Below are 27,500 nucleotides of genomic sequence, written 5' to 3'. Positions count from 1 at the left end.
TAATACACAAGTTGAACTGAAAATACAATAAAGGACAGATACACCACTACCCACAAATAAAAGAATTATCACAGAGGTGGGGTAGCGGCTCTAACATAATCAGATAAGAGGAGAAGAAGGTTTACAAATAAATTAATCAGAATAGATATCATTCATAGTTTCAACTCTTATTGTTGTAATAATACATAATTGAAATCATACTATCCATACATATATATACAATTATATTTTTCATCATCATTATGCCCATATATTTATAGGTATATATATTATAAAGAATGGATATTAAATACTTAACATACATAGCAGAAAGAGGAAAAGATGATATATATACTTGAATAGACATTTATATAGTTATATATTTTAACTTCGTTATACACACTCATATATATATATACATATATATTTATATATATTGTAACAGATGTATATTATAGATATTTAAATATGTTAACACACACAATCATGTATGTACAAAGAACATTTCATATACATAAATTTTTAACAACATATATATATATATATTACTCATATGTGAAATATAAGCTGATTATTGGCATTGACGAAGCAGAAGAAAGGAGAAGACAACCAGTACTGAGCAAAAATAGAAGCAGATAGACGAAAGTAATCAACCCTAATACGTGTCTTTAGAAGCGCTAAAAAACGGAGGACAATGTCATTCCCATTAAGCCGTTTATGTTCAAATTTGTTGAGATTTCGAACAATCCAAATAGAGTACTTTGCTAAAGCTAAAAGATATACACAAACGGCATATTTCTTTGAATTGGGATTTTTTGGCACCAACCCAAATTTAATAACTTCGTGAGATTTTTTCAACTGGCCACATGAGAGGTATGATAACCATGGGAAGACAACATTCCACAGCACACAGGAACAGGGACAGGTAATGAACAGATGATCAGAAGTTTCAATTCCTGATCGACAAAGAACACAGTCCGGAGAGACAGCCATACCACGGGTATGAAGAATATACCCTAAAGAGAGGGAGTCATAGATGAGGCGAAAATTAACAGATTTATGAATACAATCCACAAATGAATGATGTAAATTGCGCCAAACAATGCCAAAGGGAATTTGTGGATACAACCTTTCTATTCTACTTTCAGTGACTGTCTTCAAGAAACACTCGTAAAATTCCCGAGTAGTAAATTTCTTAATATCTACCAGCGGAGTCGAAACAACAGATTCAAACAACTTCATGGATTCAAAACAATGCTGGTAGAATGGAGATTTCACCTCAGAGTGAGGGATACGAAGAGACATATATGTAGGAGAGTACATCCGCAAGGACATCCCTAACCAGTACTTTGCAAAATATGTCCATTTAGCTGAACTACCATTGAGAAGATTCTGAATGTGTTTCATATGAAAAGATTGTAGTTTCGACTTGATGTGCAGAGCACCAAGACCCCCATCCAAAACTGATTTATACAAAACGGAGCGCCTAATAGGTTCAGCTGTAGACTGCCAAATAAATCTGAACATCTCCCTCTGAAAGAGGTCGATATAGTGATTTGAAACTATGGTAACTGCTCCACGATACCATAATTTGGCCAAGCCTAAAATATTGCACAAAGTGGTCTTCCCAAACACCGAAACAGAGCGCCCTTTACATGAATTTAGGACCAAACGAAATTTAGATAAAACTGGGTAAAATTGGTCATCATCACTGACCTCCTTGCCAACAATAATTCCAACAATTTTTGACTGGTCAATCCAAGATATTCCAAAAGGGTGATCGGACCTGGACTTCCATTTCCCAAGAAAAATTCCTTTTGTTTTAGACATATTCAATTTGGACCCAGATGCTCCACCAAACCGCTTATAAACAAATAAAAGATTTTCAATAGAAGCATCTGTAGTACAAAACCCCAAGCCATCATCAGCATATGCTGATAGTTTAGCTGACTCATTACTGCCTGGGAGCGATATACCTTTAATTAATTGATTTTGACGAATTTTACGTAATAGAGGCTCCAGTGATAGTACGTACAAAGATGGGGACAAACCACACCCTTGCCTGACAGACCTCGTAACCGGAAAAGGCCGAGAAATGTGCTGATTAACAATTACAGAACTGGAAATGTCAGTATACAAAATTTTGACCCATTTTTTGAAATTTGGACCGAAACCAAAAGCGTCCAATACTTTAAACAAATAATTATGGGAGACCCTATCAAAGGCCTTTTCTTGATCTAAACTGATAAACGCACAAGGTAGATCTTTCTGATCTATATAATCTAGCACATTACGAACTAAATGGCAATTGTCCTGTATGGACCGACCTGGTACAGCACAAGTTTGATCTAGATGAACAATGTTTTCCATTACAGGGCCTAATCGTGTGCATAATATTTTTGATATAATTTTGACATCAAGATTTAGCAATGAAATAGGGCGCCAATTGCGAACATTTTCTGCATTATTAACATCCTTGCAAATAAGAGTGATAAGGGAGGTTTTAGAAGATGAAGGCAGTGTACCTTCAGAAAAACATAAGTTGACAAGACGTAAAAGCACATCACCAAGGATATCAAAGGAAAACACATAGAACTCCTTAGTAAGTCCATCTGGACCTGGAGATTTATCATTCTCCATGGCCTTAAGGGCTGATAGAATTTCCTTTTTTGATATGTCACCTTCTAGTGTACTCGAAATTGCCAAATCTAGTCTAGGTAGATCAACAAGGAATTCATCACACATTTTCTCATCAATGGGTTCAGCCGCAAACAGGTCTGAATAGAAATCAACAAAAACACCCATGATGTCTTGAGAGGATTTAAGTAAATTGCCAGAAGAGTCCAAAATCGAAGATATAGTTTTTCCCTTACCCCTCTTCGATTCCTTGCGAAAAAAATAACTAGAAGGTTTTTCACTATTTTCGAGGTCTTTAGCCTTAGACCGGATAAGGTGACCTTTAAATTCCATTATTTCCAAATCTCTAAGTTGTTTTTTGACTTCCAATTTTTGATCAACATACTGTCCAGGATGAGAGAATTCAGCTTGGCATAGATTTCGGTATTGGTTTTCTAACTTTTTTCGGAGGGATACACGTGACAAGGACCTTTCTTTCAACACTAAACGGATAAATTTTTGAATTTCAACCTTAAATGTATCCCACCAGCCAAGAGTAATATTTTCCAAAGGGGGAACATTAGCATTACAAAACCCTGTAAAGAGAATTTTAAAAGCTGAATCAAAAACAGAACTATTACATTTCCAGTAAGATGGACCAAAATCTATACCTTCAAAATCCTTGAGACTTACCGACACAAAGTCATGGTCAGAAAATGCACAGGGGGTGATAGTCGAAGTGTCGACAGCAGACAGCAAACGTGAGGAGAAATAAAACCGGTCAAGTCGAGAACCAACACCAGCAGTATTAGACCAAGAGACTGCAACTAAATCTGGAAACAGAAATCGAAAAACATCAGACAGTGAAAAGTCCGAGACCCATTGCTTGATGATATTAGCCCCTTGTTGCGTGACAGACCTATTACCACCCACTTTATCCAATTTAGTATTAACAATACAGTTGAAATCCCCACCCAGTATGATATACCTATTTGTGACTAAGTAGTGAGAGATTTCATTAAAAAACTGTACTCTCTCAGCTGGTACATTTGGTGCGTAAATATTAACTAACCTAATCCTAGAAACCCCAATATGAATGTCAGCAACGATGTATCGGCCGTCGACATCATAATGATATTGATCTATGGTAAAACCACACTGATTACTAATTATAATGCCAACTCCCTTACTATTATTTGAACCAAAAGACCAAAGAGCTTTACCCAGAAATTTAGACTCAAATAGCCTAGCTAAGGCCAAAGAATGCACATGGGTCTCTTGAAGGAAGAGAAAGTCAATACCTGTGGAATTAAATTTATGTGATAATGTATTCACTTTACTAGGGTTATTTAATAACCCGTTACAATTGATTGTTAAAAACTGAAACATTTATGATATCATTGGATGAAAAGAATGAATACTGGAACAAGAAAAAACACCAAGAATAACTAATTGACTCCCTTTGGGAGAGCTGCGTTATGGCCACCATTCTATCTCAAAGTCGGGGGACATGTCCGAGGTCATCAGCAACAGGGTATAAAAGATTATGTTCAACTTAAGGTGGCTCATGAACCTGAGCACATTCAACTGTTGAGGGTGCAGAAACATTGTGAGTAACTATGGCTGAATATGAAGCCTGGCTTACGTCATTGGCCATGTTGGCCTTGAATTTCTTCTGGCCACTCCTGTTACCTGACCTTGACCGTAACTTTCGTCGTACTGGCGTGAATCCATCATCATCATGCTCTTCACGGTCAGTAGGAACTCCAGCAATTGTCTCATCACCCTCCTGTGAAAATATGTCTGAACAATTATCATCTGTCCGCAGACCTTCACTCTGAACACTCACCCCTTTTTTCTGAACACTTTCCTCCCTTCCTTCTGTTGATTTTACTGCCACTTCCTCTTCTAACTGAATCTCCATGATCTCATCCTCCTCCTCCTGTATTGAATTATCTGCACTATCAATTTGGCACTGCCCTTCCTCACTACTCTCGTCAACCTCACTATGATTCTCGCTCACATTCTGTTGAGGCTCTGAAACAGGTACCTGACGATGATAATGATCAGATTGGTGTGAATTAGTGTTACCATGAGGACACACAAAGCGCTGGTGTCCTGTCTCACCACACTTCAGACATATTGGAGGACGACCTGGAGCAGTCACCAGCATCGCCATTCCATCACCGATTTTTACAATATGGGGCAAGAGATTCTTCTCATTCTCTGCCAACTCAATAGTTATTAGTCTCACTCCACTGAAGACCTTAGCACCATCAGGCAATATACATGAATCGTATTCCATGTTGAGAACTGTTCCGTACCTGGAAAAGTAATCTGCCACATAACTGTCTCTGACAGTATGATGCAGCCAATGCACCCTTAATGTCACAACTTGACGTTTGTACATGGAAAATACAACATTGTCATTGCCAAATGGTAGTGAATGAGTTTTTAGCAATATCTCGGCTTTTTGTCTTCTGTGAAACGTGAGAAACCAACACCCACTACGTTCGGCCTTCCAGAAAGCCTCTAAATCTGAGCCACTAAACTCGGGTAAAGCACTCTTAATCACATTGAACAATTGATCACGAGGAAAATGTCTCACCCTGCACTCAGCCTTGACGGTCAACCGTGCCTTGGCATCATTTAACTGGGTATGGGATAGTGGCTTCAACTGCAAAGCATTGGCCCACGCCATGGTCCAACGACGAAAAGAAAGAAAAAAGAGGGGGGTGACCAATACAGGTCCACTTGCTACCGAAGTAGCAAGTCCCACCCGTCGACCTGTAGCAGAGAAAAGTCACAACACAGTCAAAGTGAAAATCAAATGAAGCCTACTATAATCACCACTGATGCTGTCAATGTCCTCAAAGATGTCCTCAAAAGATGTCCTCCTCCAGTCCTAGGATTAGATCTTGGGCAAAAGGCCGAGAAGCGATGCCGGTTGTCGGCTTGCGCCGGCAAAATACCTCTATACCCACAGCATCTCATTAAGGGGCTGGATATTTACATTCCCTCTTTCAAAATATTCACCTCCAAAATTACACGCACGAAAACACGCAATTTCGGACCACGGGCGAGGGCCACGGCCAAAATGACCTTCTTTGTGGTGAAATACGACAATTTGTGTCAAGGCAGCAAAATGTGTAAATAACCTTATTTATTTCTTTGAAGAAACAGCGCTTGCGCTAAAACGTCGGGCCGACGTAGGAAAAACGTCCTGCAGCTAGGGCCATGAGCCTGTGGATCGGCGCTTAATGAACGAGGCGTGGGGACAGCAATTGGAAGAGTTTCTGCAGTCCCGACTTTGAGAAAGTCGCGCCCAGACAAGCGTGAAAAAAAGAACACAGCAACTGACCGCGTGGACTAAATCCACTAAACTTAAATACATTTCACGTATCAAAACAATGTTAGGGTAGGTGAATTTTAGTTAGAAATGTTGTTTTAATTAAGAAATGGAATGAAAGTTAAACAAACTTTGAAATTTCAATGTAAACTGACCCGGGAGAAACGCGCCGAGGCTTCTGGTACTTCCTTACCACTTGAAAACACTTTCTAGGGTTAGCTGGCGCTTAAGACGTGTGTTATCGACGGGGCAGAATGTGGTTGTGAGGGTGTGATTGTCTACGACGTAATTTCCGGCGTGCGACATCATGGCCGACGTCCTTGGATACGGGGACACAAAACAACTGCAAGTGGAAAATAAATCACTTTGAGGAACTTCCCGGGGCTTGGTTTGGACGGAGTACAATGTGGTTGAGTGGATGGGTCCATTTCTACAGTTTGGCTGTGGTTGCATGGTGCCTCCAGTGAAACGGACGCGCGAAAAGGGAGGGGACGGCGCAAAGTGAGATGAAAAAAGTGAAATGAAATGTGAAAAAGAGAGGGCTAAGTTAAGGGTTCTATTTTTTAATTTGTATTATGAGTGGTGGGCCATTCCCGGAGGTACTGCAATACCGGGTCAACCCGTGATGAGGGCGGAGCAAGCTCCGTGGCACCTCATCCCGTTGCAAAAATCAGTTTAATATCGATGTCTCCAATAGGAGACGTATCAGATATTAAGCTGATAAGAACAGATACTTTTTTTTCTTTTTGATAAGATATTTAATATCAGCGAAATTACAATTGCGGACAGCGCAATAGCTACCACTTCAGCTGTTAAAAGAATGTATCACAAGAAAAGAAATGAAGTGGCAGCTCTAACAGTAGTAGATTAATGAAAAGGCAGAATGACACTGACTGAAACGTCCGTACAATATCTATGGAAATGTCACAGCACTGGTTCCAAGAAAGACTGTATTTCACCTGCATGAATCTCTAACTTGATTTCCTTCAGGTATTCACCTTCTGGTCCCATCATGTCCGACTGATTTTGATTCACCTTTCCTTCCAACAATCTGAACAAACACTTCCGAACAACAGTCCTCTGCTTCACATTATACTGAGAGACACAAGACTCTATCTCCTTATCACAGGTCATGACTTCAAATAAGTTCTTCTCCTTCTTCCATTCCAGCTTCACATGAAAAATGAATGTGTCCCAATCCTGCCTTTTACTCTTAATCCTCTCCCTGTTCTTCTTTGCCCAAGCAGTCACAAACAGTTCCGGCACCTTAATTAACTTCACACTGTCTGACACCTCCTTCTCTACACTCTTCACTTCCTCGACCAATGAAGCTGACTGTTCAGCCCAACTAAGAGGCGGTGTAGATGTGTCTTCCTTCATCCTGGATTTCTTATCTGCCACTGGAGTGCTCTCATGATCTTTCACAACAGCATCTGTCAACTTCCGCTTTTTGTCCGTAGAACTCTCCTCTGTATTCTCCTCTATATCTGAATGCACTGTTTCCATATCCGAGTCGTCAGTATCCTCAGAATCCTCAGAATCAATCTCCACAACATCCTTCACAACTTCCTGCTCAACCTCTACATTCCGTTTAGAAACAGAAACCTGATCAGTCTTAGGACACTTGGATCTAACATGTCCATGTGCGTGGCATTTCAAACAGACCGGCATCCTGCCTGGGGCAGTAATAAGCATGCTCTGCTTATCACCAAACTTGACAATATGAGGTATTCTCTCCTTCTCCTCCTCCAATAATTCCATACGCACAATCCGAACTCCAGAATAGATGCAAACACCATCAATCTCCTCAAACTCCCTCTTCACCTCTAACACTCTTCCATATCGAGAGAAATAGTGCTTTAAGAAAGCACTATTTACAGTGGCGTGCAACCAATGCACCCTCAAGGAAACCATGTACTTCCCATAGCTGTAAAAATAAATCTTCTCTTGCTCAACAGAAACACACTGTACATCCAAAAGCCTTTTTGCACTGTTAAGATCCTTCATTGTGATGTAAACGTTCCCATACCGTTCTGTTTTCCACACAGCTTGACAATCGCTCACGTTAAACTCCGGCACATTCTTCTTAAGGTAAGCAAGTAACTCCCTTGTAGAAGAAACCTTGACCGTCAAATAAATCCTCAGAGTTCGACCGACAACATCCTGGTCAATAAACTCCACTGGAATTGGCCCTTCATTAACTGCGGCGGTGTAACTCATGATGGCAAAGTGAGGAGACCACTTAAGATCACACAACTACAAAGTAGATGATGCCTCACGTAGATCTGTGAAATGAAGAGCAGCAGTCAAATATAATCACAATAACATCAAAAGGCCATAAAGATCTAGAGTCTCTGAACACTCCGTAAGGAGATGACCGGGTCAGGGTTTTTGGCTAAGATACTACACTTTGATCTTAGCCAAAAGGCCGAGAAGCGATGCCGGTTGTCGGCTTGCGCCGGCAAAATACCTCTATACCCACAGCATCTCATTAAGGGGCTGGATATTTACATTCCCTCTTTCAAAATATTCACCTCCAAAATTACACGCACGAAAACACGCAATTTCGGACCACGGGCGAGGGCCACGGCCAAAATGACCTTCTTTGTGGTGAAATACGACAATTTGTGTCAAGGCAGCAAAATGTGTAAATAACCTTATTTATTTCTTTGAAGAAACAGCGCTTGCGCTAAAACGTCGGGCCGACGTAGGAAAAACGTCCTGCAGCTAGGGCCATGAGCCTGTGGATCGGCGCTTAATGAACGAGGCGTGGGGACAGCAATTGGAAGAGTTTCTGCAGTCCCGACTTTGAGAAAGTCGCGCCCAGACAAGCGTGAAAAAAAGAACACAGCAACTGACCGCGTGGACTAAATCCACTAAACTTAAATACATTTCACGTATCAAAACAATGTTAGGGTAGGTGAATTTTAGTTAGAAATGTTGTTTTAATTAAGAAATGGAATGAAAGTTAAACAAACTTTGAAATTTCAATGTAAACTGACCCGGGAGAAACGCGCCGAGGCTTCTGGTACTTCCTTACCACTTGAAAACACTTTCTAGGGTTAGCTGGCGCTTAAGACGTGTGTTATCGACGGGGCAGAATGTGGTTGTGAGGGTGTGATTGTCTACGACGTAATTTCCGGCGTGCGACATCATGGCCGACGTCCTTGGATACGGGGACACAAAACAACTGCAAGTGGAAAATAAATCACTTTGAGGAACTTCCCGGGGCTTGGTTTGGACGGAGTACAATGTGGTTGAGTGGATGGGTCCATTTCTACAGTTTGGCTGTGGTTGCATGGTGCCTCCAGTGAAACGGACGCGCGAAAAGGGAGGGGACGGCGCAAAGTGAGATGAAAAAAGTGAAATGAAATGTGAAAAAGAGAGGGCTAAGTTAAGGGTTCTATTTTTTAATTTGTATTATGAGTGGTGGGCCATTCCCGGAGGTACTGCAATACCGGGTCAACCCGTGATGAGGGCGGAGCAAGCTCCGTGGCACCTCATCCCGTTGCAAAAATCAGTTTAATATCGATGTCTCCAATAGGAGACGTATCAGATATTAAGCTGATAAGAACAGATACTTTTTTTTCTTTTTGATAAGATATTTAATATCAGCGAAATTACAATTGCGGACAGCGCAATAGCTACCACTTCAGCTGTTAAAAGAATGTATCACAAGAAAAGAAATGAAGTGGCAGCTCTAACAGTAGTAGATTAATGAAAAGGCAGAATGACACTGACTGAAACGTCCGTACAATATCTATGGAAATGTCACAGCACTGGTTCCAAGAAAGACTGTATTTCACCTGCATGAATCTCTAACTTGATTTCCTTCAGGTATTCACCTTCTGGTCCCATCATGTCCGACTGATTTTGATTCACCTTTCCTTCCAACAATCTGAACAAACACTTCCGAACAACAGTCCTCTGCTTCACATTATACTGAGAGACACAAGACTCTATCTCCTTATCACAGGTCATGACTTCAAATAAGTTCTTCTCCTTCTTCCATTCCAGCTTCACATGAAAAATGAATGTGTCCCAATCCTGCCTTTTACTCTTAATCCTCTCCCTGTTCTTCTTTGCCCAAGCAGTCACAAACAGTTCCGGCACCTTAATTAACTTCACACTGTCTGACACCTCCTTCTCTACACTCTTCACTTCCTCGACCAATGAAGCTGACTGTTCAGCCCAACTAAGAGGCGGTGTAGATGTGTCTTCCTTCATCCTGGATTTCTTATCTGCCACTGGAGTGCTCTCATGATCTTTCACAACAGCATCTGTCAACTTCCGCTTTTTGTCCGTAGAACTCTCCTCTGTATTCTCCTCTATATCTGAATGCACTGTTTCCATATCCGAGTCGTCAGTATCCTCAGAATCCTCAGAATCAATCTCCACAACATCCTTCACAACTTCCTGCTCAACCTCTACATTCCGTTTAGAAACAGAAACCTGATCAGTCTTAGGACACTTGGATCTAACATGTCCATGTGCGTGGCATTTCAAACAGACCGGCATCCTGCCTGGGGCAGTAATAAGCATGCTCTGCTTATCACCAAACTTGACAATATGAGGTATTCTCTCCTTCTCCTCCTCCAATAATTCCATACGCACAATCCGAACTCCAGAATAGATGCAAACACCATCAATCTCCTCAAACTCCCTCTTCACCTCTAACACTCTTCCATATCGAGAGAAATAGTGCTTTAAGAAAGCACTATTTACAGTGGCGTGCAACCAATGCACCCTCAAGGAAACCATGTACTTCCCATAGCTGTAAAAATAAATCTTCTCTTGCTCAACAGAAACACACTGTACATCCAAAAGCCTTTTTGCACTGTTAAGATCCTTCATTGTGATGTAAACGTTCCCATACCGTTCTGTTTTCCACACAGCTTGACAATCGCTCACGTTAAACTCCGGCACATTCTTCTTAAGGTAAGCAAGTAACTCCCTTGTAGAAGAAACCTTGACCGTCAAATAAATCCTCAGAGTTCGACCGACAACATCCTGGTCAATAAACTCCACTGGAATTGGCCCTTCATTAACTGCGGCGGTGTAACTCATGATGGCAAAGTGAGGAGACCACTTAAGATCACACAACTACAAAGTAGATGATGCCTCACGTAGATCTGTGAAATGAAGAGCAGCAGTCAAATATAATCACAATAACATCAAAAGGCCATAAAGATCTAGAGTCTCTGAACACTCCGTAAGGAGATGACCGGGTCAGGGTTTTTGGCTAAGATACTACACTTTGATCTTAGCCAAAAGGCCGAGAAGCGATGCCGGTTGTCGGCTTGCGCCGGCAAAATACCTCTATACCCACAGCATCTCATTAAGGGGCTGGATATTTACATTCCCTCTTTCAAAATATTCACCTCCAAAATTACACGCACGAAAACACGCAATTTCGGACCACGGGCGAGGGCCACGGCCAAAATGACCTTCTTTGTGGTGAAATACGACAATTTGTGTCAAGGCAGCAAAATGTGTAAATAACCTTATTTATTTCTTTGAAGAAACAGCGCTTGCGCTAAAACGTCGGGCCGACGTAGGAAAAACGTCCTGCAGCTAGGGCCATGAGCCTGTGGATCGGCGCTTAATGAACGAGGCGTGGGGACAGCAATTGGAAGAGTTTCTGCAGTCCCGACTTTGAGAAAGTCGCGCCCAGACAAGCGTGAAAAAAAGAACACAGCAACTGACCGCGTGGACTAAATCCACTAAACTTAAATACATTTCACGTATCAAAACAATGTTAGGGTAGGTGAATTTTAGTTAGAAATGTTGTTTTAATTAAGAAATGGAATGAAAGTTAAACAAACTTTGAAATTTCAATGTAAACTGACCCGGGAGAAACGCGCCGAGGCTTCTGGTACTTCCTTACCACTTGAAAACACTTTCTAGGGTTAGCTGGCGCTTAAGACGTGTGTTATCGACGGGGCAGAATGTGGTTGTGAGGGTGTGATTGTCTACGACGTAATTTCCGGCGTGCGACATCATGGCCGACGTCCTTGGATACGGGGACACAAAACAACTGCAAGTGGAAAATAAATCACTTTGAGGAACTTCCCGGGGCTTGGTTTGGACGGAGTACAATGTGGTTGAGTGGATGGGTCCATTTCTACAGTTTGGCTGTGGTTGCATGGTGCCTCCAGTGAAACGGACGCGCGAAAAGGGAGGGGACGGCGCAAAGTGAGATGAAAAAAGTGAAATGAAATGTGAAAAAGAGAGGGCTAAGTTAAGGGTTCTATTTTTTAATTTGTATTATGAGTGGTGGGCCATTCCCGGAGGTACTGCAATACCGGGTCAACCCGTGATGAGGGCGGAGCAAGCTCCGTGGCACCTCATCCCGTTGCAAAAATCAGTTTAATATCGATGTCTCCAATAGGAGACGTATCAGATATTAAGCTGATAAGAACAGATACTTTTTTTTTCTTTTTGATAAAATTTAATACATAAAAAATTTTACATGCGCGGACAGCGCGGTCGCTGCAGGGCAGCCTAAAATTATATCACAAAAAAGAGTTTTGCCCTGCAGCGCTAACAGAAAAAGAACTAAAGAAGAAAATGCCAAATCCGGCTACATGCACAATAACTATAGGAAACTTTATACATCAAATAACGAAAACAAACTGAACGAAGCAGGCGTAAATGAAGCAGGCGTAAAAGAATGTAGGGAACGTAAATGAAGCATGCATAATATATACATATATACACAAAATTATAAAGAATTATGCCATATACTGGCTACAAACCAAGAATAAAATATTGATTAAGTTATTAATCACACACTATACACATATATACATAATCATTGGGACATTCATGCTATAAACTTTTTACACAACATGCACAAGATCAATATACATCTATACAAAAAACTCAGAAACTAAATTGCCATTCTGGCATCATGCAACGCATATCTGCTTACATGCACAAACAATGTTTTAAAATATACACAGTTATAAGGAAAATATATTACATTTAGATGTATAATGTTAAATAATTAATTCTAATGAATGATCAGCATTGATTCTACAGAATATAAGTGAAGAAAGCCAATACTTAGAAAAGATAGATAATGGAAAGCGACAAAAGTCGACCTTGACACGTGTCCTAAGGAAACACAGAAAACGTAACATAATATCGTTCCCATTCAACTTTGTATGCTCAAATTTATTTGAATTCCGAATAAGCCAAATTGTATACTTTGCCAAAGTTAAAAGGTATATGCATAATGATTTTTGATAAGAATTTGGAATTTTAGGAACCAAATTAAACCGAATGACCTCGTTAGATCTTTTCAATAAACCAAAAGACAATTGATCTAACCACTGGAAAACGATATCCCACAAAACATCCACACACGAGCAATAGATGAAAAGATGGTCAGAAGTTTCTATTGCTATACGACAGAGTGGACAGTTAGGAGAGACAGACATTCCCCGAGTATAGAGAGTATACCCCAAGGGGAGAGAATCGTAGATGAGACGATAATTGACCGATTTCGAAAGTGGATCCACGAATGAATTATGTAAATTAAGCCAAACCTGCCCGAAAGGTATACGTGGATACAACGTTTCAACTTTATTTTCCACAACAGTTTGTAATAAACAAACATAGTACTGTTTTGATGTAAACCGAAACATATCTATCAGATAATTTGAATTGACAGCTTCAAACTGTCTTATAGCCAATAAACAAGTCTGATAGAACAGCGGCATTGTCTCAGAATGGGGAAATAATAGCGAAGCAAAGGCAGGACAATAGTGACGTAAAGACATTCCTAACCAATATTTTGCAAAAAATGTCCACTTAGCTGAAGAATTATGCAAAAGATTTTGAATGTGCTTTAAATAAAAAGAATATAATTTTGATTGGATGTGTACTACACCCAAACCCCCCTCCAAAATAGGTTTATAGCACACAGACCTCCGAATAGGCTCAGCAGTGGACTGCCAAATAAACCGAAAAGTCTCCCTCTGAAAAAGGTCGACATAATGTTTTGAAAATATTGTTACAGCCCCTCGATACCAAAATTTAGACAAAGCCATAACATTGCACACAGTAGATTTGCCAAAAATAGAGATTGAACGTCCCTTCGCTGAATTTAAAACAAAACGGAATTTAGATAGTATAGGGTGAAACTGATCATCAGCATTGACATTCTTGCCTGTTACAATTCCAACTATTTTTGACTGCTCAATCCAAGAAATACCGAAAGGGTGATCCGATCTTGAACGCCATTTACCAACAAAAATGCCATGAGTTTTTGCAAGATTCAATTTGGAGCCTGACGCTTTACCATAACAAGAATATGCTGCCAAAAGGTGACCAATTGAAGCGTCAGTTGTACAAAAACCAAGCCCATCATCAGCAAAGGCAGATATTTTTGCCGAATCATCAGTGCCCGGTAAAGAAAGCCCTATGATTTTTGAATTTTTCCGTATATAACAGAGTAAAGGTTCCAGTGCTAATACATACAGAGACGGGGACAAGCCACATCCCTGCCGGACAGACCTCGTTACAGGAAATGGCTTTGAAATGTGTTGGTTAATTATAAGCGCACTAGATATGTCCTGATACAAAATTTTAACCCATTTCTTAAAATTTGGACCAAAGCCAAAAGTGTCCAACACTTTAAACAAAAACTGATGAGAGACCCGATCAAAAGCCTTCTCTTGGTCTAAACTAATAAAAGCACAAGGTAGATCTTTTTGATCCACATAATCCAACACATTGCGAATTAAATGACAGTTATCCTGAATAGATCGGCCAGGAACAGCACAAGTTTGATCTAAATGCACGATACTACCTATAACATTGCCTAAACGTGTGCATAACAATTTCGAAATAATTTTGACATCAACATTTAATAAAGAGATGGGACGCCAGTTCCGAACATTATCAGCATTATTAATGTCTTTACACAAAAGAGAAATATAAGATGTTTTAGATGATTCAGGCAAGGAAGACTCCTGAAAAGACAACTGAATAACACGGAGAAGTACATCACCAAGAACATCAAAATTATATACATAAAATTCCTTAGTAAGCCCGTCCGGACCCGGAGACTTATTATTCTCCATAGCCTTAAGGGTCTTTAGAATTTCGTCACGAGTTATCTCCCCTTCCAGCGAAGCCGAATCATCCGAATGAAGCGCCGGTAAATCAGCAAGGAATTGATTGCAAATTTCATCATCAATGGGCTCATAACCAAACAGTTCGCTATAGAAATCAACAAAAACGCCCATGATTTCACGAGAGGTAGATACTTTATTGCCAGACGAGTCCAAAATTGAAGAAATAGTTTTCTTTTTACCTCTCTGTGTCTCCTTGCGAAGAAAGTAACTGGAAGGCCTTTCACCATTTTCAAGGTCCTTAGCCTTAGAACGAACTAAACGACCTTTAAATTCCAATATTTCCAAATCATTAAGTTGTTTCTTTACAGCCGCAATTTGATCACAAAAAAGTCCCGGACGTAGAGATTCAGCTTGACACAAGTTTCTATATTGCTTAATTAGATCATTATGAAGGGAAGCCCGTTGCGACTTACGTACCTGAGCAAATAATTTAGTGAAGGACCGAATTTCCAACTTAAAGGCATCCCACCAGTCTAAAGTAATGGAGCCTAATGGGGGAATATGATTTAAGCAGAACCCAGTAAATAAAGTTTTAAAAGAATGATCTAGTAACGAATTATTAAACTTAAAATATCCCGGACCAAAACTTATGCCAGCAAAATCCCTCAGCTTAAATGACACATAATCATGATCAGAAAAGGAACAAGGAGATATATCAACAGACTCAAGCGAACAGCGCAGTGCAGAAGAAATATAGAACCGGTCCAAACGAGATCCAACGCCGGCCGTATTGCGCCAGGAAACCGCCACAGAACCGGGAAACTTAGAGCGATACACGTCAAAAATAGAGAAATCAGAGACCCACTGCTTAATTATATGTGATCCTGCTTGCACTAAACCCCTACCACCAATTTTGTCTAACTGTAAATTAACTACACAATTAAAATCCCCGCCTAAAATAATACTTTTATTTGTGACTAAATATTTCGTAAGATTTCTAAAGAACTCTGTCCTATTAGCATCTACATTAGGTGCATACACATTAATAAATCTAACACTATGCCCATCAATAGCTAAATCCACAACAACTAATCTTCCTTCTATGTCAAAGTGAAAATATTCTACAACAAAATTAACTTTAGACGACACAATAAACCCCACCCCACGACTAAAATTGCTACCGAAACTCCAAAATGCCTTCCCCGGAAATTTTGATTCAAACGACTTAGCTAAATATAAATTATGAATGTGAGTCTCTTGAAGAAATAAAAAATCAATGCTATCATTAACAAAAGAATTAGATAATACATTTAACTTTGCAGGGTTATTTAAAAGACCGTTACAGTTAATGGAAACAAAATTGTACATAGTGAATATTAAGCTATTGGTAACAGAAGCGCACGTAATATATACGCATGCACAATGCACACTGATAACCAGACTTTTTTACAGTAACAAATTGAAACAGAATACAAACACAACCTCGAGGAAAAAACCATAACTTACAACCAAAATAATCCAATACCATAGCATAACACGATTTTACCCATGAATATCTCAAAAACTTCATAAACAAATTAATATCAACATTTACAAGTGATATGCAAATTAGCTGTGCCCAAATATTATACACAGTAAATGAGATAAAAGCAAATTTTACCCATAATACATTGCAATATACTGACCACCGAAAAGATACGCTCCCTCCAATATGTACAATACAATATATACAAAGATCAATCAAATAACACTCCCTACAGCGGGAGAACCTGGCAAACAAAGTTAATAGCAATGATCTAGCTCGTGTTGTGGTAGACATAGCGTGGTCGTTAACGAAATACACCTGCTTCATAAGAAATTAAGGGGGGTCATGTTTATCCCCAAGCACCCTCTCAGATCGGCGGGTCCCCGACGGGGAACGCGTAACTGCCACAGCAGCCGCATCTGCCACTCCCGCAGGGATGACAGACACTCTCTGTTTCTTCCCCGACGTGGCCCCGCGTGAAATGGATCTGTGACGGTGCTTGGGCTTGCTAGTTTGCCAGTCTTGAGAACTGACATCAGCTAAAACAACATCAGTCTGGGAATCCATCGAATCCTGTACATCCAAACTGGACACAGACGCTACCGATGCATAAGACCTAGCTTTCTCACTTTCATTCTCTTCCTGACACTCACTTTCTCTCATGCTTTCACTCTCAGATTCTTTCACCCGACTCTCCTCAACTTCACCCTCACCCATTTCCTCATCAACATCACTTTCTACAGTCACTTTGTTGGCAGTCGGCTTTGCCACACCCACATCACTGTTAATATGCTCCTGTATCTTGCTCCTATTGTTGTAATTTCTGGGACAGTCTGATCTTGTATGCCCCAAATTAAAACACTTTAAACAGACAGGCAGCCTACCTGGAGCAGTGATCAACATCGACATCCTGTCTCCTAGTCGAACGATGTAGGGGATGCTGCCTGTCTTACTGCTGTCCATCTTCACTTGAACGATCCGTACTCCCGTCTGGATGGGCTCCCCTCCAACAATCATTGTCTCTGCAGAAACTGAAAGGACGGTTCCATATCTGGAAAAAAAAATCTCTCAGAAATCCGTCAGACACTACATCGTGAATCCAGTGAATCCTCAAGTCCAAGACTTCTTTCTCATATGCCGTGAAGTCTACCTTCACACCTCTATACATCACTGATCCAGCAGTAAGAAGCAGACGAGCCCTGTTCTCATGTTTAAAGGTAACGAACCATAAACCTGATGATTCAGTTTTCCATATGGACATAATCTCTTTCGCTTGCACAGCAGGAGAAGAAACTGACTGGACAATGTCCAGTATATTTTCACGGTCGAAATTCTTTATGACAGATTTAACACGTACCGTGCACGATGACTTTTTCCTATCCAGGAATTTGGTCGGCACTGCAGGAAACACTGACGCTGTTTGGTACGCCATGAGAAAAATGGGGGGAGACACAAGGTCACACGACCACTAAAAATAGTGGCCGATGCCCACCCGTTGACCTGTAGAACAGAAAAGTCACAAAGAGTCAAATATGAAATGTCAACAACCAATGATTCTATAATCACCACTGCAGCTGTGAAATCCTCGACGACGTGTTCCTCCTGGATCCTAGGATTAGGGCTTAGACGAAAGGCCGAGAAGCGATGCCGGTTGTCGGCTTGCGCCGGCAAAATACCTCTATACCCACAGCATCTCATTAAGGGGCTGGATATTTACATTCCCTCTTTCAAAATATTCACCTCCAAAATTACACGCACGAAAACACGCAATTTCGGACCACGGGCGAGGGCCACGGCCAAAATGACCTTCTTTGTGGTGAAATACGACAATTTGTGTCAAGGCAGCAAAATGTGTAAATAACCTTATTTATTTCTTTGAAGAAACAGCGCTTGCGCTAAAACGTCGGGCCGACGTAGGAAAAACGTCCTGCAGCTAGGGCCATGAGCCTGTGGATCGGCGCTTAATGAACGAGGCGTGGGGACAGCAATTGGAAGAGTTTCTGCAGTCCCGACTTTGAGAAAGTCGCGCCCAGACAAGCGTGAAAAAAAAAACACAGCAACTGACCGCGTGGACTAAATCCACTAAACTTAAATACATTTCACGTATCAAAACAATGTTAGGGTAGGTGAATTTTAGTTAGAAATGTTGTTTTAATTAAGAAATGGAATGAAAGTTAAACAAACTTTGAAATTTCAATGTAAACTGACCCGGGAGAAACGCGCCGAGGCTTCTGGTACTTCCTTACCACTTGAAAACACTTTCTAGGGTTAGCTGGCGCTTAAGACGTGTGTTATCGACGGGGCAGAATGTGGTTGTGAGGGTGTGATTGTCTACGACGTAATTTCCGGCGTGCGACATCATGGCCGACGTCCTTGGATACGGGGACACAAAACAACTGCAAGTGGAAAATAAATCACTTTGAGGAACTTCCCGGGGCTTGGTTTGGACGGAGTACAATGTGGTTGAGTGGATGGGTCCATTTCTACAGTTTGGCTGTGGTTGCATGGTGCCTCCAGTGAAACGGACGCGCGAAAAGGGAGGGGACGGCGCAAAGTGAGATGAAAAAAGTGAAATGAAATGTGAAAAAGAGAGGGCTAAGTTAAGGGTTCTATTTTTTAATTTGTATTATGAGTGGTGGGCCATTCCCGGAGGTACTGCAATACCGGGTCAACCCGTGATGAGGGCGGAGCAAGCTCCGTGGCACCTCATCCCGTTGCAAAAATCAGTTTAATATCGATGTCTCCAATAGGAGACGTATCAGATATTAAGCTGATAAGAACAGATACTACACTTTGATCTTAGCCAAAAGGCCGAGAAGCGATGCCGGTTGTCGGCTTGCGCCGGCAAAATACCTCTATACCCACAGCATCTCATTAAGGGGCTGGATATTTACATTCCCTCTTTCAAAATATTCACCTCCAAAATTACACGCACGAAAACACGCAATTTCGGACCACGGGCGAGGGCCACGGCCAAAATGACCTTCTTTGTGGTGAAATACGACAATTTGTGTCAAGGCAGCAAAATGTGTAAATAACCTTATTTATTTCTTTGAAGAAACAGCGCTTGCGCTAAAACGTCGGGCCGACGTAGGAAAAACGTCCTGCAGCTAGGGCCATGAGCCTGTGGATCGGCGCTTAATGAACGAGGCGTGGGGACAGCAATTGGAAGAGTTTCTGCAGTCCCGACTTTGAGAAAGTCGCGCCCAGACAAGCGTGAAAAAAAAAACACAGCAACTGACCGCGTGGACTAAATCCACTAAACTTAAATACATTTCACGTATCAAAACAATGTTAGGGTAGGTGAATTTTAGTTAGAAATGTTGTTTTAATTAAGAAATGGAATGAAAGTTAAACAAACTTTGAAATTTCAATGTAAACTGACCCGGGAGAAACGCGCCGAGGCTTCTGGTACTTCCTTACCACTTGAAAACACTTTCTAGGGTTAGCTGGCGCTTAAGACGTGTGTTATCGACGGGGCAGAATGTGGTTGTGAGGGTGTGATTGTCTACGACGTAATTTCCGGCGTGCGACATCATGGCCGACGTCCTTGGATACGGGGACACAAAACAACTGCAAGTGGAAAATAAATCACTTTGAGGAACTTCCCGGGGCTTGGTTTGGACGGAGTACAATGTGGTTGAGTGGATGGGTCCATTTCTACAGTTTGGCTGTGGTTGCATGGTGCCTCCAGTGAAACGGACGCGCGAAAAGGGAGGGGACGGCGCAAAGTGAGATGAAAAAAGTGAAATGAAATGTGAAAAAGAGAGGGCTAAGTTAAGGGTTCTATTTTTTAATTTGTATTATGAGTGGTGGGCCATTCCCGGAGGTACTGCAATACCGGGTCAACCCGTGATGAGGGCGGAGCAAGCTCCGTGGCACCTCATCCCGTTGCAAAAATCAGTTTAATATCGATGTCTCCAATAGGAGACGTATCAGATATTAAGCTGATAAGAACAGATACTACACTTTGATCTTAGCCAAAAGGCCGAGAAGCGATGCCGGTTGTCGGCTTGCGCCGGCAAAATACCTCTATACCCACAGCATCTCATTAAGGGGCTGGATATTTACATTCCCTCTTTCAAAATATTCACCTCCAAAATTACACGCACGAAAACACGCAATTTCGGACCACGGGCGAGGGCCACGGCCAAAATGACCTTCTTTGTGGTGAAATACGACAATTTGTGTCAAGGCAGCAAAATGTGTAAATAACCTTATTTATTTCTTTGAAGAAACAGCGCTTGCGCTAAAACGTCGGGCCGACGTAGGAAAAACGTCCTGCAGCTAGGGCCATGAGCCTGTGGATCGGCGCTTAATGAACGAGGCGTGGGGACAGCAATTGGAAGAGTTTCTGCAGTCCCGACTTTGAGAAAGTCGCGCCCAGACAAGCGTGAAAAAAAAAACACAGCAACTGACCGCGTGGACTAAATCCACTAAACTTAAATACATTTCACGTATCAAAACAATGTTAGGGTAGGTGAATTTTAGTTAGAAATGTTGTTTTAATTAAGAAATGGAATGAAAGTTAAACAAACTTTGAAATTTCAATGTAAACTGACCCGGGAGAAACGCGCCGAGGCTTCTGGTACTTCCTTACCACTTGAAAACACTTTCTAGGGTTAGCTGGCGCTTAAGACGTGTGTTATCGACGGGGCAGAATGTGGTTGTGAGGGTGTGATTGTCTACGACGTAATTTCCGGCGTGCGACATCATGGCCGACGTCCTTGGATACGGGGACACAAAACAACTGCAAGTGGAAAATAAATCACTTTGAGGAACTTCCCGGGGCTTGGTTTGGACGGAGTACAATGTGGTTGAGTGGATGGGTCCATTTCTACAGTTTGGCTGTGGTTGCATGGTGCCTCCAGTGAAACGGACGCGCGAAAAGGGAGGGGACGGCGCAAAGTGAGATGAAAAAAGTGAAATGAAATGTGAAAAAGAGAGGGCTAAGTTAAGGGTTCTATTTTTTAATTTGTATTATGAGTGGTGGGCCATTCCCGGAGGTACTGCAATACCGGGTCAACCCGTGATGAGGGCGGAGCAAGCTCCGTGGCACCTCATCCCGTTGCAAAAATCAGTTTAATATCGATGTCTCCAATAGGAGACGTATCAGATATTAAGCTGATAAGAACAGATACTACACTTTGATCTTAGCCAAAAGGCCGAGAAGCGATGCCGGTTGTCGGCTTGCGCCGGCAAAATACCTCTATACCCACAGCATCTCATTAAGGGGCTGGATATTTACATTCCCTCTTTCAAAATATTCACCTCCAAAATTACACGCACGAAAACACGCAATTTCGGACCACGGGCGAGGGCCACGGCCAAAATGACCTTCTTTGTGGTGAAATACGACAATTTGTGTCAAGGCAGCAAAATGTGTAAATAACCTTATTTATTTCTTTGAAGAAACAGCGCTTGCGCTAAAACGTCGGGCCGACGTAGGAAAAACGTCCTGCAGCTAGGGCCATGAGCCTGTGGATCGGCGCTTAATGAACGAGGCGTGGGGACAGCAATTGGAAGAGTTTCTGCAGTCCCGACTTTGAGAAAGTCGCGCCCAGACAAGCGTGAAAAAAAAAACACAGCAACTGACCGCGTGGACTAAATCCACTAAACTTAAATACATTTCACGTATCAAAACAATGTTAGGGTAGGTGAATTTTAGTTAGAAATGTTGTTTTAATTAAGAAATGGAATGAAAGTTAAACAAACTTTGAAATTTCAATGTAAACTGACCCGGGAGAAACGCGCCGAGGCTTCTGGTACTTCCTTACCACTTGAAAACACTTTCTAGGGTTAGCTGGCGCTTAAGACGTGTGTTATCGACGGGGCAGAATGTGGTTGTGAGGGTGTGATTGTCTACGACGTAATTTCCGGCGTGCGACATCATGGCCGACGTCCTTGGATACGGGGACACAAAACAACTGCAAGTGGAAAATAAATCACTTTGAGGAACTTCCCGGGGCTTGGTTTGGACGGAGTACAATGTGGTTGAGTGGATGGGTCCATTTCTACAGTTTGGCTGTGGTTGCATGGTGCCTCCAGTGAAACGGACGCGCGAAAAGGGAGGGGACGGCGCAAAGTGAGATGAAAAAAGTGAAATGAAATGTGAAAAAGAGAGGGCTAAGTTAAGGGTTCTATTTTTTAATTTGTATTATGAGTGGTGGGCCATTCCCGGAGGTACTGCAATACCGGGTCAACCCGTGATGAGGGCGGAGCAAGCTCCGTGGCACCTCATCCCGTTGCAAAAATCAGTTTAATATCGATGTCTCCAATAGGAGACGTATCAGATATTAAGCTGATAAGAACAGATACTTTTTTTTTTTTTTCTTTTTGATAAAATATTTAATATACCGAAATATTACAGGCGCAGACAGTGCCGTTTGTTGCCACTCCGAATTTAAAAAGAGACATCACAAGAAAGGTTGGAGTGGCAACACTAACAATAGAATTCTAAGGAAGAATCAGAGATCACAAGAATCGTCCATAAAAGTTAATACCTCAGTCAGGCTTTCAGCTTGCAGTAGAAGATTTAAAGTAAGAACTATTTCACAAGAGTCACATTATGGGGTGGATGTAAAAGTCCATCAAATATAGCCTGTTTGGTAAGTCCCAAGGAATACTCTATCCGGGTGAGTTCTTTCGGAAAATTAAAGCACTGTTTGTTTCTGTTCACAATCCGAACAATAGCATCCTGAGCCTTAATTCGCACTTTCTCTCGTTCCTCGGGTGGATAATTCTCTAAAAATTCCTGAAACGAATCCTCTCTGAAGTCTATTTCAACCGAAGAATTCAAACCATCTCTCGCCAAACAGATCGTGAAATCCCAATACTTGTCCTTATCTGACTCTGGTTCTGAAGGTATCGACGCCACATCCTCCATCATGGCAGCCATAGCTGCATCTGACACATTCATCTGGTCTGCCCAACTAAGCTGTGAAAGACTTTCCTGAAAACCAGCCTTCTTTCTACCCTTTTCTTTACGTCTACGCTTCTTTCTTTTAGGAACTGTTGTTTCTATGCTATCTCCATCTCTGTCACTATTCTTGTCCTTATCCTTCTCTGTTTCTGCATCCATATCTGACTCTTCTGAAACACTAATGTTCTCTGTTACGGCCGACTCTGAAACACTATGTTCCACCTGCATGTGAACCATATCCTGAGCAACACCTGCACAATCCTTCTGCACATCTATCTGTTCTGTCACTGTTTCTTTCACAACATCTGACATTCTTGTTCTTCTCTCCTCCATGCACATAGACCGTACATGTCCATACTTGTGACACTTCAAACATAATGGTAAGCGTCCAGGAGCTGTAATGAGAATCTTTTGCCTCTTACCAAAATTAACAACATGTGGTATCTTCTCCAGACAGTTGTCCTCTAGCTCCAGCTTTACATACCGAGTTCCAGTAAACAGTTGCTCTCCTTCTACAAGTCTCCTCTCCCAGTGAACATTCAAAACTTTACCAAACTTGGCAAAATAGTTCCTAAGGAAGTCATCCGTAACTGTCGCATGAAGCCAATGCACTCTAAGTTCCACAACCTGTGCTCCATAATGGGAAAAAACAATCACATTCCTTCCATACTCAAGACGTCTCATTCTCTTCAAAGTCTCTGCTTGGTCCACTGTTCTAAACGTAATGAAATACTGCCCACTCTTTTCCGTGCACCATATCCCAACACAATCCTTTACTCTGAAAGTAGGACAGTTAGCTCTCAGAACCTGTACAAGATCCTCCCTGGAAATATTCCTCACCTGGGAATCAATCCTTACTGTACGGGCTGCACAATCCAAGTCCAAGAAAGACTCAGGAATTTCCTCAATCTGAACAGCACTAGCTAAAGCCATGGTGAAAAGAGGGGAGACCACTCAAGGCCACACAACTAGCAACTAGTTGATGCCCACTCGTAGACCTGGTGAAAAGAAGAGTCAGTAAAATGAGACACAGCAAACAAAACAGGAAACACTTTTCAGCACTCCATGAGGAGATGACCGCTTCTCAGACTAAGATACTACTTGATCTTAGCCAAAAGGCCGAGAAGCGATGCCGGTTGTCGGCTTGCGCCGGCAAAATACCTCTATACCCACAGCATCTCATTAAGGGGCTGGATATTTACATTCCCTCTTTCAAAATATTCACCTCCAAAATTACACGCACGAAAACACGCAATTTCGGACCACGGGCGAGGGCCACGGCCAAAATGACCTTCTTTGTGGTGAAATACGACAATTTGTGTCAAGGCAGCAAAATGTGTAAATAACCTTATTTATTTCTTTGAAGAAACAGCGCTTGCGCTAAAACGTCGGGCCGACGTAGGAAAAACGTCCTGCAGCTAGGGCCATGAGCCTGTGGATCGGCGCTTAATGAACGAGGCGTGGGGACAGCAATTGGAAGAGTTTCTGCAGTCCCGACTTTGAGAAAGTCGCGCCCAGACAAGCGTGAAAAAAAAAACACAGCAACTGACCGCGTGGACTAAATCCACTAAACTTAAATACATTTCACGTATCAAAACAATGTTAGGGTAGGTGAATTTTAGTTAGAAATGTTGTTTTAATTAAGAAATGGAATGAAAGTTAAACAAACTTTGAAATTTCAATGTAAACTGACCCGGGAGAAACGCGCCGAGGCTTCTGGTACTTCCTTACCACTTGAAAACACTTTCTAGGGTTAGCTGGCGCTTAAGACGTGTGTTATCGACGGGGCAGAATGTGGTTGTGAGGGTGTGATTGTCTACGACGTAATTTCCGGCGTGCGACATCATGGCCGACGTCCTTGGATACGGGGACACAAAACAACTGCAAGTGGAAAATAAATCACTTTGAGGAACTTCCCGGGGCTTGGTTTGGACGGAGTACAATGTGGTTGAGTGGATGGGTCCATTTCTACAGTTTGGCTGTGGTTGCATGGTGCCTCCAGTGAAACGGACGCGCGAAAAGGGAGGGGACGGCGCAAAGTGAGATGAAAAAAGTGAAATGAAATGTGAAAAAGAGAGGGCTAAGTTAAGGGTTCTATTTTTTAATTTGTATTATGAGTGGTGGGCCATTCCCGGAGGTACTGCAATACCGGGTCAACCCGTGATGAGGGCGGAGCAAGCTCCGTGGCACCTCATCCCGTTGCAAAAATCAGTTTAATATCGATGTCTCCAATAGGAGACGTATCAGATATTAAGCTGATAAGAACAGATACTTTTTTTTTTTCTTTTTGATAAAATTTATTCCATAAATGAAAATTTACAAAAGCGCAGATAGCGCTAGCACTACAGGGTGGCCGAAAAATATCACAATGTTTTTACCCTGCAGTGCATAACATGACTTTCAGATTGCAAGAGAAGATGAAACTACTTCACAAGAGTCACATTATGGGGCGGATGTAAAAGTCCATCAAATATAGCCTGTTTGGTAATTCCCAAGGAATACTCTATCCGGGTGAGTTCTTTCGGAAAATCAAAACACTGTTTATTCCTATTCACAATCCGAACAATAGCATCCTGAGCCTTAGTTCGCACATTTTCTCGTTCCTCGGGTGGATAAGTCTGTAAAAAGTTCCGAAACGAATCCTCTCTGAAGTCTATTTCAACTGAAGAAGTCAAACCATCTCTCGCCAAACAGATCGTGAATTCCCAGTACTTGTCCTTATCTGACTCTGGTTCTGAAGGTACCGACTCCACCTCATCCATCATGGCAACCATAGCTGCATCTGACTCATTCATCTGGTCTGCCCAACTAAGCTGTGGAAGACTCTCCTGTAAACCAGCCTTCTTTCTACCCTTTTCTTTACGCCTACGCTTCTTTCTTTTAGGAACTGTTGCTTCTATGCTATCTCCATCTCTGTCACTATTCTTATCCTTATCCTTCTCTGTTTCTGCATCCATATCTGACTCCTCTGAAACACTAATGTTCTCTGTTACGGCCGACTCTGAAACACTCTGTTCCACCTGCATGCGAACCATATCCTGAGCAACACCTGCACAATCCTTCTGCACATCTATCTGTTCTGTCACTGTTTCTTTCACGACATCTGACATTCTTGTTCTTCTCTCCTCCATGCACATAGACCGTACATGTCCATACTTGTGACACTTCAAACATAATGGTAAGCGTCCAGGAGCTGTAATGAGAATCTTTTGCCTCTTACCAAAACTAACAACATGTGGTATCTTCTCCAGACAGTTATCCTCTAGCTCCAGCTTTACATACCGAGTTCCGGTAAACAGTTGCTCTCCTTCTACAAGTCTCCTCTCCCAGTGAACATTCAAAACTTTACCAAACTTGGCAAAATAGTTCCTAAGAAAGTCATCCGTAACTGTCGCATGAAGCCAATGCACTCTAAGTTCCACAACCTGAGCTCCATAATGGGAAAAAACAATCACATTCCTTCCATACTCAAGACGTCTCATTCTCTTCAAAGTCTCTGCTTGGTCCACTGTTCTAAACGTAATGAAATACTGCCCACTCTTTTCCGTGCACCATATCCCAACACAATCCTTTACTCTGAAAGTAGGACAGTTAGCTCTCAGAACCTGTACAAGATCCTCCCTGGAAATATTCCTCACCTGGGAATCAATCCTTACTGTACGGGCTGCACAATCCAAGTCCAAGAAAGACTCAGGAATTTCCTCAATCTGAACAGCACTAGCTAAAGCCATGGTGAAAAGAGGGGAGACCACTCAAGGCCACACAACTAGCAACTAGTTGATGCCCACTCGTCGACCTGGTGAAAAGAAGAGTCAGTAAAATGAGACACAGCAAACAAAACAGGAACCACTTTTCAGCACTCCATGAGGAGATGACCGCTTCTCAGACTAAGATACTACTTGATCTTAGCCAAAAGGCCGAGAAGCGATGCCGGTTGTCGGCTTGCGCCGGCAAAATACCTCTATACCCACAGCATCTCATTAAGGGGCTGGATATTTACATTCCCTCTTTCAAAATATTCAC

General features: G+C 41.9%; 6 non-coding genes and 4 pseudogenes across 6 annotated transcripts; all 10 read right to left on the bottom strand.

Annotated features, from left to right (window-relative positions):
• Positions 1 to 6,521: 6,521 nt before the first annotated feature.
• LOC137274852 (U2 spliceosomal RNA) lies at positions 6,522 to 6,702 on the bottom strand (annotated as a pseudogene).
• Positions 6,703 to 8,175: 1,473 nt separating this feature from the next.
• LOC137274948 (U2 spliceosomal RNA) lies at positions 8,176 to 8,384 on the bottom strand (annotated as a pseudogene).
• A 984-nt stretch (positions 8,385 to 9,368) lies between these two features.
• On the bottom strand, positions 9,369 to 9,549 carry LOC137274851 (U2 spliceosomal RNA; annotated as a pseudogene).
• A 1,473-nt stretch (positions 9,550 to 11,022) lies between these two features.
• Positions 11,023 to 11,231, bottom strand: LOC137274947 (U2 spliceosomal RNA; annotated as a pseudogene).
• A 984-nt stretch (positions 11,232 to 12,215) lies between these two features.
• LOC137274883 (U2 spliceosomal RNA) lies at positions 12,216 to 12,399 on the bottom strand. Its single transcript, XR_010956246.1, has one exon. It is a non-coding gene; the product is annotated as a U2 spliceosomal RNA (small nuclear RNA).
• A 6,786-nt stretch (positions 12,400 to 19,185) lies between these two features.
• On the bottom strand, positions 19,186 to 19,378 carry LOC137275203 (U2 spliceosomal RNA). Its single transcript, XR_010956519.1, has one exon. It is a non-coding gene; the product is annotated as a U2 spliceosomal RNA (small nuclear RNA).
• Positions 19,379 to 20,362: 984 nt separating this feature from the next.
• On the bottom strand, positions 20,363 to 20,555 carry LOC137275191 (U2 spliceosomal RNA). The gene has a single exon (XR_010956508.1). It is a non-coding gene; the product is annotated as a U2 spliceosomal RNA (small nuclear RNA).
• A 984-nt stretch (positions 20,556 to 21,539) lies between these two features.
• On the bottom strand, positions 21,540 to 21,732 carry LOC137275179 (U2 spliceosomal RNA). The gene has a single exon (XR_010956497.1). It is a non-coding gene; the product is annotated as a U2 spliceosomal RNA (small nuclear RNA).
• A 984-nt stretch (positions 21,733 to 22,716) lies between these two features.
• On the bottom strand, positions 22,717 to 22,903 carry LOC137274875 (U2 spliceosomal RNA). Its single transcript, XR_010956241.1, has one exon. It is a non-coding gene; the product is annotated as a U2 spliceosomal RNA (small nuclear RNA).
• Positions 22,904 to 25,592: 2,689 nt separating this feature from the next.
• Positions 25,593 to 25,778, bottom strand: LOC137274859 (U2 spliceosomal RNA). Its single transcript, XR_010956238.1, has one exon. It is a non-coding gene; the product is annotated as a U2 spliceosomal RNA (small nuclear RNA).
• Between the last annotated feature and the right edge of the window lie 1,722 nt (positions 25,779 to 27,500).

Source organism: Haliotis asinina, chromosome 2 (genome assembly GCF_037392515.1).
Source record: "Haliotis asinina isolate JCU_RB_2024 chromosome 2, JCU_Hal_asi_v2, whole genome shotgun sequence".
Classification (NCBI taxonomy): Eukaryota; Metazoa; Mollusca; class Gastropoda; order Lepetellida; family Haliotidae; genus Haliotis; species Haliotis asinina.
The sequence above is the reverse complement of the archived record's forward strand: the minus strand, read 5'-3'. Positions and strand labels throughout refer to the sequence as shown.